At 29.9% G+C, this 21,494-nt stretch overlaps 1 protein-coding gene across 11 annotated transcripts in view; it reads left to right on the top strand.

Moving 5' to 3' along the window:
• Window positions 1–21,494, top strand: part of LOC107439920 (uncharacterized) — a 129,694-nt gene that overhangs the window by 8,940 nt on the left and 99,260 nt on the right. For 8 of the 11 annotated variants that reach the window (XM_087158886.1, XM_087158880.1, XM_087158844.1 and 5 more), the window contains exon 2: window positions 20,548–20,607. The gene's annotated coding sequence lies outside the window, so the exon portion shown is untranslated. Of the gene's footprint in view, window positions 1–7,774; window positions 8,027–20,547; window positions 20,608–21,494 lie in introns of those variants that run through there. The other 3 variants (XM_087158902.1, XM_087158876.1, XM_087158856.1) reach the window with 2 other exon arrangements.

Here is a 21,494-nt window from a genome sequence, read left to right as displayed (position 1 = left end):
TGTCCTCAAATATGCTAATTAATTTGTACGGACGATATTTGAAGTTACGAAGTTCGACACAAAAAACGTGCTTTTTCTTAATAAACATATTAGGTTTTGACGGATATGGATTCATTTCGCCTAAAATATTGATGATAGTAGCAATCTAGGAAGTATGGTCCGAATAGTTTGGTCAGAAGAGCGGAGCAAAGTTAACGATTCAAAGATTGCTTTTTGCGATTTTCGCCATATCTCGAGAATTTTTTTTAGCGAATCGAAACATTTTTGCACTCTATAATAAGATTTGTTTGTCCTAAAATAATTCCGTTTGCAAAAAAACAATTATAAGAATTATTTAGTGTTTTTTAAATATTTAATAATAGTATTTTTTATTATTTTATTTAATAACAGTGAGGTATAATATTTTTTACATCATTTTAAAGGATTTAGTTTCATAAGGAGAAACGTAAACAAAATAAGTCGAATATGTGATGAGAAATTAGATTTTAAATGAATCACATTGCTTTTCATAGATCCGTTAAGAAGTTTCCGAAGTATTGATTTTTTTTTTCCAGGGAGAGTTGGTTTAAGTTGTTTATTCCCCTGTAAAAGATAATACAGATTAATATGACATAATATAATACAGATACATTAATATCCTGGCTAGCGTGATTTGGCCAGGATTCAGATCCATGAAAACAATTGACTTCAAAATGGACATGACACCAACCAACCTAGATATTAGTACACTTTCCAACATATTTATTTTGTATTCTAATGTATATTTTATTTTCATTACGCTATTTTTTAATGTATTTTTTTATTTATCGTAGGAACTTAAATAATGTTTAGCCACATAACTTACCAGCGAAATAGTTAATTATCTTATTCATAATATGGAAGTAACTGAAATTCATTCAAGTTAAATGATCGTATTTTAAGTGTTTGAGTAATAATGGTTAAGGAGCGTTTATATTGTAGGTAAGCATCTTTTAGCCACTTTTGGATCCTACACTTTCTTCAACAAAAATAAATAAAACACAAGTACTCTTCACATACTTACGTGAAAAAGTCGCAATATCCTCCCCTTTTTTGTTTCAACTTTGACTTTTAACATATTAATTTAATTTTACGATTTAATTTAAATATAAGATTTTTTTATAAAATAAAATCTAATTTTTAATACAATTATTTAGGAATCTTTGTGTTTTCTTTCTGTGGTTATAACACTTGACGTCTGAAACTTTTTTCAATAAGTTTCTTCCTGCTTTTTCTTTCCTGAAATTTAAATTTTATTTCGAATAAGGATTTTTTAAAGTGCAATTGTTTTTAAAGTTTTCGTCCCATTTTCTTTTTCTTGTTCTTTTTTTTTGTATTGTAAAATAGTTTTGAAAGTAAGAAGATTTTAGAGTCTTACGTATTTACGTATCTCCCACCCTTTCATCATAAACATCTAACTGACATAATCCCAGACCGTCTTAGGTGCTTGCTTAGTATTTGAACTGCCCCTTGTGCGCATATACAAACAGCATGATTGTTATATTTATAAGGTAATTATATTAATCAATAACAAGAGAAAAAAAACGTGATACTGAGAAGTAGCGTTTCCACAAGTGGTAACAAAATGTTTGAATTTCAAAGAAATGAACTTTTATTAATTCCGCAATCTAAGAAAAGAAACAACATTTCTATTCCAAGTTCTTAAAAACAAAAATTAAACGAAAGCTTTACTCGGATAAAAAAATTCTAGTAAAATTACAGTACTGTGCGGTAATGGCATTTCTGGCAAAAAAAGAAAAACATAAATCTGGTTAATAAGACCAAAATATACGGTATTTAAACCATTCTATTGGTAATTTTTCCACTCATGCGATAACGATCTACCCGAAATTCTGTTTTTCAAAATTATAGCTCTTATTACATTATAATACATTTAGCAAGAAATGCAAAACTGAAATATGTAAATTTAACTGAATAAATTGTTTTTATGTCATGCTCTAAAGTATCGTGATGAAGTTATCAAATTTTAACACATTTAAGAAATTTTATCGCGCATTGTAAGACAATTTTTTGTTGTTAGTTTTACCAAATATTTACCAAAGCGCTTCGGTAAGAATTACCATGCTTTTCGGTATTCCCAAAGAGCCGGAAACACGGTAAATCTTATCTTATTCTGGTAGTTTTGACCATACTTTTTTTTTCACAATGTAGCATCATATCTTGACCAAGATTGAAAATTTAGTCCTAAGAAATTGAAAGAATACTAAAAAAATATTTTGTGAAACAGAACTTTAAAATTAAATAACTTATCTTCGTGTAGCTATTGGGATTTTGTATGGTATTTCACTATATGCACACCTGGTATGGATGCTCAAAAAAAGTGCATACTAAGAAAATTTCTTTTATATTTTTTTTTTAAATTTGTTGATATATGCGTAACGATAATTCATTCTAAAGTTTTGGGTTGTGCGAGTAGTTTTAATTTCAATTCACTTCACGTTCAAATCTTCATGTTACTTTATTTTCTTTCAAATTACCATTTTGAAATAAATGTCAATTTCATAATTTGTTAGACCTGGTTCACAATTCTTTAGTAAAAAATTACGCAATAATGTTATTTATTATTCAAACGGTTGTTTGGGTGTTTGCTGTAATACAGTTTATATACATTAAAATTTGACAAGCGATCTAGTTGTAAAGTTATTTCGTAAAAATGTTTCTCAAGTAAAGCTATTTGAAGGTAAAGACGAATTAAATTCCCGAGAGCAAAATTAACATTCAAATCAAGTGTATATTCAATCAATTTAAACACGCTTCATTTCCTCTGACAGTTAGTTTTAAAGTAGGGAAAGCGGCAAAAATTTATTATATTAAATCATATGCTTGTTTATTTTATATAGTTTGAGGCTGAATACTTGATCCGAATATAAATATCGTAAATTCTCGAAAACAATTTTCAAAAATCACTTTAAAATAATGAAAATTGTTTTAACCGAGACTTCATTTTTTTCATTATATGTATACTATAAATTTAATTTAAGTTTATTCAAAATTATTTTATTTTCCATTTTAATATGATAAATTATATTTCAGATCTGTATTTATTATAATAAGAATAATAGTATGTTATAATATGTAAATATATTTAGTTTAATATAGTACCACTATTATAAATAACTATTTTATTTATTTGAGAATTTATTTGAAATAAATTTGTAATTTTATTTGCAGTAAGAATAATATATAAAGGAATTAGTTGTACTATATTAAAATAAATTATTACGACATTTTAAGTCTTGCTGAATAATTTTTTTAGACATCTAAAGAATCAAATTTATTGAATTGCCCACATTCAAAAAGTTGTGCTCTTACTCTTATTTTAAATTATTATTTTGTCAAAACGAAATTCATGGCCACACGTATTTTCGTATGACAGATTATTTTAGGCGAAAAAATGAAAACTAATTTTAAAATTCAAAAGTAAAAAATACTGAAATTTACAACGTAGATTTAGCACAAAATTGACCTTTTAAAATATTTGTTTCAAATTCTTCATTATACAAAATGTATTTGAGTTTTTGATGAAAATATACTTTACTAGAACTCTATTCAACTCTATTTATTATAATGGTTTTCATTCGATAATTTTCCAAGAAGGAAAGTGTCAATATGAATGCTTTTCACTTGTTCCTTCCTAATATTTATTTCAAAAATATAACTGACATTATCAAGATTTAGTGTCAATAGAAAAGTAGATGTCAAGTTTGTATTTTCAGAATATCAAGTACTTGTATTTTCAGAAGTATTTTGTACAGTTTTTAATGCATTACTTTTGTTTTCAGATTTAAATGCACTTTTTTCAACATCCAATTATGATTTACTTCACTCTTTTAAAAATATCAAAAATAATTGAAAAGAAAATAAGAAAATCGGGTGGAGTACATATGTTTTTCTATATGCTCAATATAGCTACAATTATATAAAATATAGCAAACATATAACATATGATAAAAAACACGTAACAAATATCTAACCTATCGTAACAAATACCTTACATATGTTCAAATATATCTGGAGTAAAAGATAATCTTTATCACCGGTTTTCTACTTAAATTATGAATAAGTAATGACAAAAAAAAACAGTAAATGAAGAAAAAAAATTAAAGAAGTGCAATATACTAGAACATTTTATTATATTCCTCAGGTGTGTAAAAATTAGTAGCAAATGTTGAAATCAGATTTTCTTTTCTTCTCTGAAATAGAAATGCAATTGAAGTTTTATGCAAATGGTTCAACTTTCAACTATTTTTGGGCAACTTGCATAGCGTTGACGAAATTATAGTTGTGTATGAAATATACGAATTAGATCTTTTGGGGGAGAATGTGTTGAAGGTAGCAATAAATGTAAATGAGTGATTTAAATCATTTATAAATTTTACTTTTAAGAGTATCAAGAATTCGTTGACTGCAGCAAAACATTTATCCACATTCTTCAAATGAAACAAAAAAGAAAAGTAATTTTTTATTATTGAATTATGCAGTTTGAAGACGAAATTAAATTAAAGGTAATTAATCTTTTTTTAGCAGTGATTAAGCTGGTGCTTGAATTTTTTAAAGTGTTTTTTTTTTCCATAAAAGATTGCCGTTTTACAATCATTGAAAACTTTGCAAAAATTGCAGTTAGGTTGCGTATTTAAGCATAACTTTAGATTTTATTTGGTGAATATGTTAGGGGAAGCAATAAATGTCAAAGAGGGATTTAAATCATTTATATGAATGTTACTTTTAAAATTATCAAGAATTTCTAGACTACGGCACATTTTAATCACACATTTGTCCATTCAATGAACCAGTTCAGAAGTGCTCTCTTTCATTATCGTATTTTATAATTTAATAACAAAATTAATTTAAAAGGAGATTAATCTTCATTCTGCAGTGACAACGCTTGTTCCGTGAAATTTTTCCAAGTGGCTTTTTTTCTTAAAAAGTTTCCAAACAAGTGAGTATAATAATTGAGCATCTTACATATTTTAAAAACTTTTGTTAAAATTGCAGTTGGATAGCGACAACAGCTCATTTAAATTTATACATTCAATGAATCAGTTCGGGAAAGCAATCTTTCATTACTGTATTATTCAGTTTGAAGACAAAACTTATCTTTCAGCCCATTCGATAATCTCGAATAGATTAATCAAATTAATCTTTCAATCGATTCGATTATCTCGAATAGATTAATCAAAGCAATCTTTCAATCGATTCGAATCGAATCGATTAATCTTTCAATCAAATCAATTAATGTTTTTCCGCAGTGACTACGCTTATTCTGTGATATTTTTTAAAGTGACTTCTTTTCTTATGGGGGTGTCAAATAAATTAGTATAAATATTGAGCATCTTACATATTTTGAAAACTTTTGCTAAAATTGCAATTGGGTAGTGTATTTAATCATGGAACTGGGTTTTATTTGGCGAATGAGTTAGGGCTAGCAATAAGTGTCAACAAGTGATTCAAATCATTTATGAATGTTACTTTTAAATGTGCCACGAATTTTCAGACAACGGCACATTTTAATTTGCCCATTCAATGAATCAGTTCGGGAAAGCAATCTTTCATTACTGCATTATACAGTTTGAAGACAAAATTAATTTAAAGGTGATTAATCTTCTTCTTCAGTGACTAAGCTCGTTCAGTGATATTTTTTTTAAAAAAGTGACTTCTTTTCTTAAAGGGTTGCCAAATAGGTCTGTTTATCTGCAGCTTAGATCGGAATTCTCTTACTACATAAGCAAGGTCGGATACCTTCTAGTGTTTTTGTTACTTTTTTTTCTCTGGACTTGCAGCTGTCTCCAGTTGATGATAGCTCGTCAAATGGTGTGCCTTCAATACTTGGGAATTTTTAGAATAACTGTACCTATAAATAACAACCACGTGGAAAAGCTTTAGTTGTTAAAGTTTATGACATTGCATAAAGAAAAGAAGAAACGTAATTAAGAGAAATTATACTTCTATGTTACTATACATAGAATGCTTTTGATTATTTTGGCTCTGACTAATATTGTGAAACATTTGAAAGAAAGCATGATCCATTAGATGTAGATAAAATTTAGTACAAAAGGCTAATAATAAAACTGTGAAATATTTGCTTCATGTTACATATTTATCTAACGAATCATTAGTACTAAAATATTTAAATACATACACTTTATATTTTTTATATAGAGAGTACACTGCAAAAACCAATCATATACAAAAATGAAAACTTACATAATTATATCAATTTAAATTAATTCTGACTTTTACACTTATTATAAATCTTACATGCGCTGTGTGTCTGTGTATCTCATTGTGTATCTTTTATTGCATCTCAACACGAAAAATGGTGGAGACTACTTTGCTCCATAGTGGTCTATTGAAACGTTATGCATAATTTTTGTATCTATACTCTGTTGTAAGGGAGAGACCCCCCCCCCCTTTTGAGATACTTCCAGAGTCACTGATTTGGTAGCTAAATAAAACGGAACTATATGCAGTCGCAGGTGATTACTTAAATTCTATACCACAATGGTCTTTTTTAACTTGCAACGGAGTAATGGAGTATAGGTGTTTCACTACACTATGTTCTTTTTCACTACTTGGTGTAAAGTAGCCACCACTATATTTTGCTATTAAGTAACACTAAAATTTATAATTACAGTATATGATACACATAAGAATTAGTAAAATTATATGTACGATGCAATATAAAACAAGAATCATTAATTTAGTAAGCATGCATGCAGTATTTCTTGAACTAAAATTAGTTTGTTCATCAAACATACACATTGCACAAAGCGAATTTCTATATGAATTTGATTTAGGCTTAGCAAAACTGAAGCGGGTAGAAATGAAATATTTATCACATTAATTTATACAATTAACAGATTTATGTAGATCTTTTAAAAAGAACACGATTATCTCTTTTCTTTAGTATCCATTATACAACTAAAAACATCGATAACTTTTTATGAAAAATTTACTTCTGAAGAATTTTCAGCATCGATCGAGACGAAATCAGCTTCTAGATTTTAAATGAAAAATATCTATCATCTGATATCTTAAAAATTTACGACAAGTTTAACGAATTTGTACTTTTTTGGTACGCAGGCAGCAAGGAAATTAAACTTTTTTTTAAATTTTTATTTTGCTTTATTTTTAATTTTATAAAACAAAAAAATAAATAAAAGTTGGTAGGGGTCTCCTTTTTCGTGTGGCTACTTTTCGCTTGCGGCCGACTAACCGAAAAGCATCGATGATTCATTAGTGTAAAACCAATAGAGTTTGGTGTGAGTTCTCTCATTTTTGGAGTTCAATTTAACTACATCCTTTAAGGTGTGTATAAACACTTTATTCGGTATTAACTTGAAATAACAAACAATTTTTAGAGTTATTCAACATAAAATTCGGACAAGTGAAGTTAACCGCAGAATTTTCTTCTTCGCGGTTAACTTTAATTCTAAAGCCAACAAATAAATATATAAATAAATAAACAATTTTGTTTTTAATAATAATTATGAATACATCATAAATTAATTACTCGAATTAATATTTGCTTATTTATAATACGATCGGTCATTAAATAAATAAATCGATATGGTAATGTGACTGAGGAAGCTAACGAGAATCGTCGAACAAAAGGGTCTAAATTTATACTCATGATCTTGAATGTATTTTAAAGTTAAAAGGTGTGAGTCATCGCCACAGTGGGTGTCGATGGATTCTTCCGACACTAATTCATGGTTTATATTTTGGCTCAAAAGAGTTACAAGCGTGAAAGAAAGCGTATTTCCTCGTTGTCTGCACTTCTATTTGCCATACGAGATTAAGAAGCGATTCTATCTCATTCCCGCTCCATAGTAATGCAGTAGGTCACTTAACAAAATTAAATTTTAAGTTAAGCATATGTTATAGAATAAGTTCATTTTTGTTTACCTATATATCGTGAAATATTATCTCTGTAATTACTTAGTGTATGACCATAAGTCATAAATGCTATTCTTTTCTTCATGTGGTAAGTTTTCAGATTATGTCATTGAATTTAAATTTTTAAGTTGTTTATTTATTTTTGTATTTTATCTCAATTAGTATAAAACTTTGAATTATAAATGAGAAAGAGATAGAGAGAACATTTTCTCTTTATCTAAAAAATACTTTTATTAATGTTTGGATTTTATCTTAAGCATTATAAGGTGTTCAAAATAAATCTAATGCGATATAGATTTTCAATTTATTAATTTTTAAAAAAAATTGACTATCGTTTACGAATTCAGGGAAGAAATTTAAAAATTCCATATTTGTTACAATCAGAGGGTGAAAAGCTGTATAGCGAGTTATAGATTAATATAAAAAATTTTCACACTCCACAAAAAGATAATACTGCATTTAAAAAAAAAAATTATCTAAAAAATTTCGTATAATTTATGTAAATATAAATCTATGTTTTAGTTTATCGGGTTAACCAATCCTAAAATTTAAAACTCGTTTCACAGTGATAAATAACTTCTTTTTTACCATGATTTTAATTATTTGGATTTTTTTTTTCATAAGTATAGCTAGACGAACGGATCAGTTAGAGATGTTTCGACAAATATTTTCATTTCATGCTATGTTTTGTAACATGAATAATATTTCTTATTGTAATTTAATCGCATGAAGTTTTAAGTTTGTAAAGTTACGATAACTGAAAAATCGTGAGGGAATAAAGTATTAATAAATAGGAATTTGAAACAAACAAAAAATGTGTGGAACAATTTACCTCTGGATTTAATTAGTCGCAAGAATTTATACTGGAATGTAATAAATTTGTAATCTAGATATAACTATAAAAATTGTTCTTTCTTTATAATCTATCAAAAATATTTTACAAGAAGTTCGAATCACGTTTTATGTCTGCAGCCTAAAAATGTCGGTCTTGAGTAAAAATGTTCTTGAGTTCAAATTTATCAACATCGAGTAAACTCGACATGCTTATTACACTAAGAAAAAAGTATGGCCAAAATTACCACAGCATAGTAAAATTTACAGCGTTTTTGGCCATATGGGAACACCAAAAAGCTCGCTAGTTTTCACCGAATTGCTTTGGTTATAATGATTTAGGTAAAATTAACAAAAAAATTTGGTTTTATAATTTGCGATAAAATTTGGTAATTTTATCGCGATACCTTAGAGCATTGCATAAAACCATTTATTTAATTAAATTACATTTCAGTTTTGTATTTTTTGCTGAATGTGTGGTAGTAAGAAATATAATTTTGAAAATCAGAATTTCCTGTAAACAGTTCCCATATAATTTTAATAAACATAAAAGGAAAATTTACCAAATAAATGGCTTAAATTCTGTATATTTTGGTTTTATTAACCAAAATTATGTTTTTTTCTTCTTCTTTTACCAGAATTTTCATTACTATTCACTACTGTAATTTTACCAGACATTTTTTCATGTATGTTTACACAAATAACTGACGTTGCAGGAAAAAAAATAACAATAGGTTTTACTAGCTAATTTTAATGAATAAAAAAATTTGTAGATAAAATGTAATGCTGTTGGTATTCAGAAATGCAATACTTATACTTGGTACCTTACAGTAATTTTTAGGAGTAAGTCTGATTTTTTAGTCTGAATATTTCGATGTAATTCACTTTTTATCTTATTTTCTTCGTATAGTTGGTCTTTATTTCAGCTCAAAAATATCGGTATATATCTCCTATATCACTTATTTGCTACGTAATTGAATTTTTCAAATACCATGTCATGATATTCGGAGCCACTAGAGTTACCGAGGAATTCCTCCGTAAAGAGGTTATTACCCACTTGTGTGCATGAGATTCATCTTTGTATTTTGCCACTGTATCATGACCATTTTTTCGTTCATTTTTATTTTGGTCGCCAAATCCTATCCTAGTGAACTAAAGACTCAAAATAGAAATCACCTGCATACTTAGCGTGACTAAGAATATTCCATCGTAGATTTGTAAATAGATAGAAGGAGCAAAACAGTCCTTGTCTTCTGCTCGACTTGATGGCATCTTTGGTGGTGATTCATTCCGAAGAAAAACCCTTCATGCAGTTGCCATGAGAAGTCTCCCATTTTTTTTGCATGGCGACTTACGAGTTTCAATTTCTTTACTATTTTTGAGGGGTTTTGTTTCCTGGCCTGCTTGTTTTGGTTCTGGTTTCTTTTCTTCTTCTTTTTTTTTACAGAATTAATATTTGAAGAGTGTATGGAATCCTTCCGCTAAAGTTAAGAATCCCCTTCAGACAGAAGATGAGTCTTTTTTCCATGCAAACCTTAGGAGAACTTTCAGAATTTATATGTTCAGAATTTCTTTATTTGTTCAATAACTAATTTGTATTTTTGAATTAATTTTGTTTTATTTTATTCAGGGAAATTTTTCCATTGAACTTAGCTACCAAAATTTAAATTTTAAAATGTGTAAGTATTTTCAAAACTTTTTCAAAGTTTGAGTTTTTAAAATACTTAAAAAACTTGAAATTCGGTAACTGAGTTCTGCAGAATACATTGCAATGAATAAAATTAATTCCGGATAGATAATTCTCTTAAAAGTTAACATGAAGGAAATAAAATCCATTTTCTGACAGTAAAGAACTCTTAAATCTACAACCAAATAATACTTGTGAGATTACTCGTGAAAAAAAGTTTTATTTAACAACTGTAAAATTAGAACAAAAAACACGGGTATTGTTGGGAAAGCTTTGGTTATTCCAATGATCTTTGAAAATGTCAAAAAAAGTTATTAATGAATCCCCAAGATTTTTAAGATCTGACACATCCAAGCATGGAAATTATAAGATAATTACGAAAAAAAATATTTATTTTAAAATGTATAAAAGAAATTGAAAACAGATTGCGAGTTTTTAAATAAATGATTTTAAAAGTTTTTTTCAATTAGATGACGAACCAAAAAAATTTCAACGAAACGTAAATTCAAATGAAGAGCTACTTAAGTGATATTATTTGAAATAGCTGTTTTTTAACATAAATACATGTCATATCTTTCAAAACAGTTATTATTTTGACTAAAAAGTAATACGATTTTCGGAAATCCGCAATTTTCGATACCACGAAGTACTTAGTGTCCCCTTTTGAGTTCGTGGAATTGAGGTTCAATTGTATATAGCATGCATAATTGTCTACATTATAACTTGCGACAGGTACCAGTATTTTTACCATTGTACATTTTTCAAACTAAACCTACAGACCTTGAAATAATTTTAGAATTAAAAGGAAATAAACAGTAGAAATGTTTAAGAAGACAAAAAGAGCCATCTCATTTACAGTCTGTGTCATTTTAGATGTTTACTTACTTAACGATTTCACGCTTCTTCCTGTGTATCTACTTACCCTATTTGGCACAAGGTAAAGAAACTCAGAATAAGCAGTTTTACGCTTCCGAGATTTTGTGCTTTCTTTTTGTTTTCAAGCTTTTATTCTTTTTTTCGTTTCGTTCATCATCACTTCAACCTTAGTCTGGGCAATTTTTTCACACTTCAGGAGCACAAAGAGTTTTATTGTTTGACGTTCGCAATGATGAGTGTAAAGCGAGTGCCAAAGTTAGTTACAACTTTGAAAAGATCGACAAATTATTTTTAAAACTAAGAAACTTCCTGCTTTTTGAAACCGTTTAATTTTTTCTAGTTTTAAACTGGGAGATGATTATTCCGTTGAATGTTTACCTGAAATTGATTCGACAACTTCATCTCATAGTATGCAAACACCATTTCCAATTCTCATAGTATGCAAACAAGATAAAAATAAAGGCATTCAGGTTATAGCCAGTTTTGGGCCAGGGGAGTTATGAAGGTTAAGGCTCCACAATTTTTTTAAACTAAGACATGATTTGCGGCAATGTGTTTGCTATTGTACCCAAACCACCTTTATTGCCCAGATAAACTGATATTCATCAATCTGACGCTGGTTTCAAGCCGCCAGTGGGGAATTTTCCCCAACCCTTCACAAAGACAGCTAAGGGCCTTAACCATATCCACAGTCTTAAAGAACTCGGGAATACACGAATATTATAATATTGACCAATTTGAACTCGGAATTTAAGATTGCTAATTCGTGAAGAAAAGGTCAGAAGGACTCAACACATTCAGTATCACATTCGATGTCATTAAATATATGTAATCCATTTATTCAAATTAATATATTCACATTTATTCCATCCACTCTTGCACTAACGACTTTTAATGTGGATTCCTGTGTTTATTTGAAAATTCTCCAAAAATGAAGGATAATGCCAGCTCCTCATTAATTCCGAATCCGGCTTGCACTGACCACACGTAAAATATTGTCAGTGGTAGACGAATCATGGGTTAGAGTCCCCTTGCCGTCAGGCTAACCGCGGGAGGCTTTCGTGATTTTTCTCAATCACGAAAAGGTTCAAAATTACAAGGCTATGGAGTTGAACATAGTCGTAAACCCAAAATTGGGTCTGCGCTGTTCAACGACTGTAAGAAAATAGAAAATATCACTCTAGCGTCTGTATACGGTGTGCTTTGAAACTTTGCTACCCATGGCTGCGGATAACTGACAAGGCAGGTCGGATGCTGTGCTCCGTCTGCATTCTTTTGGCAGTTACTGCCAAATACTGGTCTTCATTCGGTTGGTTCGGCTCGGTTCATTCGGTTACAACACTTACAACTCGGTACAGTTACAGAACTCGGTATAGCACAGACCGGACTCGATACAACTCGGGTGTACTGTAACATCTACTCATCATTTTGAAGTAGTTGTCAAAGCCTAGCTATGACACTTTATGCAATTTAAATTTTTTCGGATGCTTTCATTTGAATACGCCCACATTCCAGACGACTAAAATTCTATCTTGCAAAAAAGCATCCACATGAGTCCACTTTTTCATAACTATTCGGTTATGACTTACAAAATGCTTGTGAAAAATTTTGGCACTACTGTTCCTTATATATCCGTTTCTTACATTCTCGTTATTGTGACATACTATCAGCGTTATCTGGTGACTTCTTGTGGCCTGCATCTTGAAGATGTGTGTGATAGTTCTACAGATGAAATTTCTACTTTAGAGTTCAATTTCCGTGTGATTCTGAATTAGCCTTACCTTATAGGACATGAGAATAATTTAATTGTTTGCAGCTGCATTTTTATAATTTAATCGAAATTAAAATAATACAACAAGCTAAAGAGATCTGAAGGTCAATTGGCATTAATTCTTTCAAAATTATAATTGTACAATTTTTTTAATGATTTAATTGTTTTATCATTGAAGTTTTTTCAGTAACATGTCATTTAGTTAGAACATTTGGCTATCAAAAGTTTTCGATAAGATGTATTAGCTATGAAATTTATCCTTCCTAAGTTGCAAAAGTTGAATCGATTGTTATCATCAGCGTTCTGTTATGTGTAATTGAAATTAGCTGTCATGATTTAGAGTCAATGGTTTCTTTTCTTTCAAAAAATAAATATGTAGTCAATCTATTTTTTTTAACGTTTTGAAGTTCAATCATGTTTTCCTGTTTATTTCAACTGTTTTGAATACTACTTCAGTAAAATATGTTTGTGAACTGTAAAATCTTAATTGAACAAACGATGTTTGCTTTATGTTACCTTAATTCATACAATGTTTGCTTAATGTTACCATATCCATGCCCAAAATCATCACTCATTGGTATATCTGTGTATTTTAGTACCGTTTTAATCATCCGTGCATAACTTTAAAAAAAAAAAAAAGACGCTATGCATTGCTGAATATCATATCATAATATCACCTAACGTTTTGTTTTCTTTATTCATTTCTTGCAATCCCCATAAAAAGAGCCATGATGGCTCAGGGGATAGAGTGTTCGCCTTCCTATGAGGTGAACCGGGTTCGAATCAGAACGATGTCTGGTCGATACGAATTCAGCATCCGGCTAGCAACGATAACAGTGATGATATAAAATATCCTCAATGTAACCCAGATCATGGGTTAGAGCCCCCTTTCCGTCGTACTAACAGTGGAAGGTTCTCGTGATCTTCCTCACCATGGCTGGTTAGTTAGACCAAAAAGTTCTCCACGAAGGCAAAATTTCTCTCAATGCTTAATCCAGGAGTTCCTTTGTCTTCTGGATTGGGTTCAAGTTTACAAGACTACGGAGTTGAACATTAGTTGTCGTAAACCCAAATTCGGGTCGGCTCTTCAATGATGGTTATTAAATAAAATAAAATCCCCATTAGAAGCTGTGAGTGCCTTGTGATTGGTCTCAAAATAGTTAAAAGTAGTTGCCAACGAACATTTTGAAATACAGTTTAATTTCAGTACCACGTATGTATTATGATTATGATTATGATATATTATGATTATGATGTATGTATTATGATATTATGAGAAATATGTATCATGATTTTGCCAAAAAAAAAAGTATGATTCTATCAAAATATATCCAATTGACTTTTAACTAACTGTTCATGATTACGTACTATTCCATTGTGTGTTTTGTTTTGTATTAAATTTCTCTCGTTTTAACCCATCTCGAAATTTTGCCAGGATTATTTCCAGCAGGAGTTATCAAAAACATTTTACAGCATCTCAGAACTTCTGATTCAGCAAAAATAAACAAGCTTTAAAAGTAAGAAAACAATTGCAAAGGGTGACAACTATTGTTCTCAACAACCTTGGTAGAGCATATAAAATCGTCAAAAATGTGCTGATTGGATTAAAATACGGCTGTAGAATATATTTTTTTCTTCTTCAGTTTGAGTCCCCCGAAACGTCCTTTCTGGCAAAGGTCTAGGTCTCGAGAATTTTCGCCCTGAACTTGAGAACCCCAGCCGTGACTAAAATTTCATTGTCGAATTAACAGGTGCAAAAACTCTGGGTAATCTATGACGCAAATAAAGTTCTTAATAAAAGGTTTGGGGTTTCGAAACGTGTCACTTACCAACCCACTTCATATTGCGCAACCGAAAAAGATTTATCTGTTTTTAATGTGATTTTCGTTAGAATATGTAAAAGTTACTGTTCCAAAAAGAAACTTTATTTCGTCTTTTAAAAATTAAGCCTTTTTCAAAATATTAAGACACTTACTGTTCTATTTTAAAAGTAAAATACGTGTTATTCCGATAAGTAAAATATCTAGAAGATTGTGTTCGATTTTACAATATATCAATATATTAATTTTGAAAATAAACTAACTTTTGAAATGCAGTTCGAAATAGTGCAAGAACAATCAATATTCTCGAAAATAACACTAACATTTTTTGCAAATTATATTATGATCCATACAAAGTAGTCCTCGTAATTCTAAAGAAAAAAAATCAATACGTTTGCTCCTAAAAGAAATTAATAAATCATTGCAAAATTCGATATTTCTGTATTGCATTTTTTCATTTACTTAGCTGCTTTAGTTATACTTTCTCTTACAACTGGCATTGTAAAGCTGACCCGCTTTTGGGTTTGCGACCATCAATTTTAAATTTCGTAGCTTTTTAATTTTGAACACAATCCAGAAGACAAGAGAACTTCTGAATCACTCATTGGGACAAACTAGACATTGTGGTGGACTCTATATGGGAACTAACCTACATTTGCATTAGATGGAGAAGAAAACCATGAAAACCTCCCTTAGTTAGCCCGAGAGCATAGGGATTCTGTCTCTTATCCGGTCTACCACTGAGGATATTTTACATCAGCACTGAGGTCCGTGCGAGCGAGCAGAATTCGAATCGACCAGTTATCGCTGAGATTCTAACCTAGGTCGCTGCGTTGGGAGGCCGGGCTCTCTATCTCCTGAGCCAACGCGGCTCACACTGCTTTAGTTATTTTGATTAAAAAAAATTGCTTTAAAATTGAAAAATAACTAGAAATATTTTACAACAGGAATAAGGTAGTTTAAGAAATCATCCAATGCCGCTCTTAATAAGTAGTGGAATAGTAAGAATTAAAATTTAGTACTGTCAAAAACCAGTTTAATTCGAAAGTTATAACAAGTTGATTAAATTTTTAAATTAGAACGGTTTTGTAATGTTTTAAATTATGTTACTTTAAAAAAACTTAATTGTATCTGTAATTACGTTTTTTTTTTACATATTTATAAATTTGTAATATTTCACAATTATAATTGTAATTTGTATTATTCAAATTACAAATTACAATTATAATTGTAATTTGTATTATAATTGTAATTTGTACAATTTGTACTCTTTCAAAATTCAGCATATTTCTGAAAATAAATTTTAAAATGCAGTTAACATGAAATATTTGCTCCAAGCTCGCCAACACCGTGACTTGCAAGAGACGTAGGCTCCTATGTTTGTTACAAGAAAAATAAATAAGTAAAACAGTTTTTTGTTGACTGATTTCTATGGCTCTAATGTGTGTTTAATTAAGTAATTCTATACGTTAGTATACAATATATAACTTTTTTTATTAAATTAAAAATTTTCGATTTAATTGTTACAAATTTATTAGTCACTATACGATTATAGCATTAATTGCTTATAATTTCATATTCTTTGACTATGTCTTGTCCCTAATTATTGCCCGTATTTCGTCAAAAAGGTTTATTTTTGTAATGAAAAAATCTAACAGCTGGCAACGTTTTATAATTGCTAATTTGATACTTTTGTCTTCTTTAGTTATAAATAGCTTTGGAATGGTATTCCATAGTTTAGTCCTCGGTTTTTGATTTACGATTACCAATACTTCCCTAACAACCCAAATAATGTTATGACATTCCAGGAGCGATTTTTACCACGGTGTTCATTTTGTCTTTTTAAAATGATGGTTTACAAAATATTTCTAGCTTTGAGTTTTGCATTGCGGCCACCTTGACGAATTTAAAAAACGCCAACGCCATTTGTGTTTTTGTCTACTCATCACTTTGTTTTGATCATGTGGTTTATCGCAACCACAATTTTCGTTTTTCACTAATTATATATACTTTTTTGGTAACGTTGTTTCAGGTACATAGGACCACAAAATTTTTTAATTAATACCTGACCGTCTTTTTTTTTTTTTTTTTTTTGTTCTTGTTCCCCGTTCGCGATTTATCCACCCGGAATACTACTTTTTTATTAATGACGATTAACTTTTTTTCAGTTCTTGTCCTTCGTTTATATTTAATTTCATAATCGGTGGAAAATATATTTCATTTTACAACCGTCGTTGAACAGTCGACCCAATTCTGGGTTTACGACTACCTATGTTCAACTCCGTTGCCTTATCATTTTAAACCCAATCCAGAAGACAAGGGAACTCCTGGATCAAGTATTGGGAGAAATTTGCCTTCGTGGCGGTCTTTTTGATGTAACTAACCCACATTTGTGTTACACAGAGAGGGAAACCACAAAAACCTCCGAAGGTTAGCCTGACAACAAGGGGTCTCTAACCCATGACCCATCTAACTCTGGGGATATTTATGCCTGCAATATGGACATTGCGAGCCGGTTGCGGAATTAATCTGCGGATCGAATAGCCATCGATGGAATTCAAACACGGGGCACCTCGTTGGGAGGCTAGAGCTCTATCCCCTAAACCACCACGGCTCATGGTAAATTTATCAGGATCGTTGTATCAAACACATTGTTTTTAGAAAAACTGAAAGATCTAATTTTTCCTGGTTAGGAGAGCACAAAATCTGCTTTGGCTCTATGTTTGTAACTTAATTAATACTCGTTTGTGACTTAAATTATTTTAGCTAATGAATAACAAATGATTATTAAAAATGATCAAAACTATGAGCTTTTATTGCAGAACAATTTTTTAACTTTTGCAACACCGATAAATAAAGAACTAAGTAGATTAAAATTCATATTTGTAAGTACGTTGAATACTCGATCATTCCAGAGTAAATATTAGTCAGTTATGGTTTAATTAAAGATGCATAATAAACAGGAAAATTCAAGTACGAAAAAAGTTTGTCAAACGTAAAGAAAGACACTTTAAAATAAATATTATATTACGGTATGGCAGCATATATCTTGAGCTGTAATCTATTTGCTGAAAGGTAACTTGGTCAAGGTAAACAACTTCGTGAGTGATATGAAAGTAATAACGAAATGCAAATTAGAAAATCGCTACTTCTGCCACTACTTTTATTTTTAAAATTATTATGATTCATTAACAGCGTTACAGAAAAACGTGGGATGATACAAGCGGTGCGTCTGCATTCAGAAGTTAATCATGCGTGAATTATTTTTTTATTTTGTTTAACACCAGAAACCTTGAAACTCTTTCCCAGGATGAAATTCCTCACGCATTACATTGGCGGAATATTAATCACGTTTAATATAATTAGTGCAATGCATTCTAATAGCTAGATTATTTCGAAAAAAACGAGCGATCGTTCTGAATAGTGTGATATACTGGCTACGGTTGCGGTTTAGTGGTTAGTGTTTATAGCGGCAGTTACTTAAAACCTATCCTGTCAGATGAAATAAAGCTTTTTAGAAAGTAATTTAAGCAACTGGTGCGAGTTGTTTGTGTTCGTTCACTATAAATATGTTTTTTTTCTTAAGATAGAATAAAAATGCGTCGAAATAGCTGCGTAACATAACAGTCAAATTAAAAAAAACCTCGTATTCAACATTGAGACAGCAAAAACTCATTTTTGAGCAAAATACGTGTTGTGGTTGTTAAATGCATAAGAAAAATATAGGCTGCTGACAGGATTCGAAGCAAGGACCCCGGGTTCTGCTGGGATAGCCTGGTTGGTTGGGCACTTGGCCCATGTCCGACTGTTCGTGGGTTCGATCCTAGTCGGCCGAAGACTCCCCGTGTAGTGACTGATGCACGTTAAATCTGTCGAGTCTTTAAGTCCTCCATGTTCTCATAACAAATCAATACCTTTGGGGGTACTGATCCAGAAGTTTCCTTGTCTTCTGGCTTGGTTCAAAATGACAAGGCTACGGAGTTGAACATTAGTAGTCGTAAACTCTAAATTGGATTGACTATTCAACGACGAATATAAAATATAAGATAAAATAACATCGTAGTACAGTGCGTGAAAAAAGGAAGAAAAAAAAGAGAACCACCCTGAATAACTTTTCATCTAATGATCAGATCTTCACGTTCTAGGACTCAATCTTAATGGTTTGAAGGGGTGACCCCAAATATGCTAATTATTAAATGCAGACTATATTTTAAATTACGAAATCAGGGACAAAAACTCACTTTCCCTGAATAATCATACCTTTTTTTCGACGGATTCAGATTTCTGACTCCCAAAATGCGGGAGGCTGCAGCAATCTGGAAAATATGGTCCCCGTAGTTTGATCAGATGAGCAATCTAAAGCATAGATCCCTTAATGTTAATTTTATTTTTTGCGTATTTTACAATATCTCCAGAACTTTTTTAGCAAAAAGAGAAATTTTCGCACGCAATTATAAAATTCATTTATCCAAAGATGAAAATAGCCTTTATTAAATATTTATTATTTTTTATTATTTTATTTAATATTGGTCAATAAAATTTTGAATATGAAGGTATAAAATTTTTTGCATCCTTTTAAAAAAATTATTTTTACATGGCAAAATACGAAATTTGTGCAAAATCGGTCGAATAGTTTCTGAGAAAATTTCAAAAAAGTCAGATATTTAAAATTCAATTTCTCAGGAGCTATTCTAGACTTTTATCACATTCGTAGTTTTCTTAAATTTTTTTTTTAAAGAAAATGAAGTTATGTATAATGCATACCTAAACTTCTTATGTATAATGCATACCTGAATTTTAGGATGATGATATCATTATTTAAATGTACGCTGAGTACATTTAAAATGAAACAAAAAAGTTTTTTCGATTTAATGATAGATAAAATTGAAAATTCTCTGTATCTCAAATGTCGATGATCATTGCTCAAAGAATTAGAAAGTTTATATCCTTTCTGCGAATGTAAACCGTTAACAGGTGAAACTACTTAAACACAGGAAACTTTTCGGTTGACAGAACAAATTCATTTATTTTTCCCACCATTTTTATTTCAATACCATTAAAAGTAAATTCTTTCACTCATTCACATTCTTGTAGAAAATTTGTTAAAAAGTGGAAAAAAACAACAACATAATATTGATTCAATGATAATATTTACGATACCTTTAAACATCTATAAAACGATTAAGTAATGCAAAAATTATGTTAGATATAGTTGAATTGCTGCATGAAGCGTATGACTTATTTTATAAAATGTTTGAATTTTTTTTATGGAATTTTAAATAAGCGCATGAAACTTAACATGTAATAAAGAGTTTTAAATTTTTTTCTGTAGATTTTTTCTTGCATTTGCAATTTTACGATAAATATTCCTGAAAAATAACGGTAAATCCATATTTTTTTTTGTTCTGTAACATGTTCAAGTAAAAAGTACAGGCATCCTGATTGCCGGCAATTTTTTTTCGTATTTTGATCCGTAATTTTTACAGTGCGGATTTGGTTCATCTTTATTGATCCAGCATTGATCGTGTGTCTAATTGTTTTGTTGCTTTTATTTATTATTTTTTCATTTGTATGCTTGAATAAATTTTGTGTTATTTTTAATAAATAATTATTTATATTTGTAGGGCCATATGCGGTTCTTGAATTTCGAAGCTTTTTAATAAGAATAAATTGCTTAAAATTGGGTAAGTTCTTTTTATTATAATTCAAATGATATTTTTTTTGAAAGAGACATAAAATAACAATCATAAAAAGGATCAAATGAAAATAAATGGATCTTAAGATAAGACGTTTACCCATATATTTACTCATATTGTATTTATATATTTATGTAGGTGCTTCTTTATGGGACTGGTTTTGTTACATTTCAATCAATACTTCGACTGCTGTTGTATTTTTAGTAATGATGGGTCTTAATCAATTTTGCACCTCAACTCTAGATTATTGTCATATTTTTTGTTTTCATGAATATTTTCCTAAGCCTTTGTTTTTATTTTTAATTTATGTTAGAAACTAGTGCTGATGCAGTCTTGGTCACTGTTTTTGAGTCGCAGTTAAAGAAAGATATTAATAACCACTAAATTCTTTGCATCTGTTATTGAAATCGTTAACAAAAAAAAAAAAAGTAGTTAATAATCCCATTGGAGGTTTACACGTTCCTGATACAGTTATGCATCGAGTTTATCTTCATTCATTAAAAAAAACTTCTTTTGTAAAATATTAATTATTTATTAAGCGTAAATAACCCTTTACTACAGACAACAGAAGTTTGTATATACGCTTCCTTGTGCTTTGGAAAAAAAATGGCCATACTAGTAAATAAAGGATTCTGTGTCAAAACCTGTTTACAAACTCTTTGCTTGCATCCTTGAACGTTCTTAATGTGCAATAAAGAAAAAAAAGGAGATTTTTTTTTTCATTTAAAACTTTGCTTAACCTGTGACTGATAGGTCAATAAACTTCCTGAATGGCTCATTACATACCCCGCTTATTAAGACGTGAAACCTTTTTAATGAGGCGCTTATGAGGAGTTGTGTACTAACTGTAAGAATGTGGATAGCAATTTGGTGGT

The sequence above is a fragment of the Parasteatoda tepidariorum genome, chromosome 1, assembly GCF_982258835.1.
Source record: "Parasteatoda tepidariorum strain Cologne lab strain chromosome 1, Ptep-v5.0, whole genome shotgun sequence".
NCBI classification, from domain to species: Eukaryota; Metazoa; Arthropoda; class Arachnida; order Araneae; family Theridiidae; genus Parasteatoda; species Parasteatoda tepidariorum.
The sequence above is the reverse complement of the archived record's forward strand: the minus strand, read 5'-3'. Positions and strand labels throughout refer to the sequence as shown.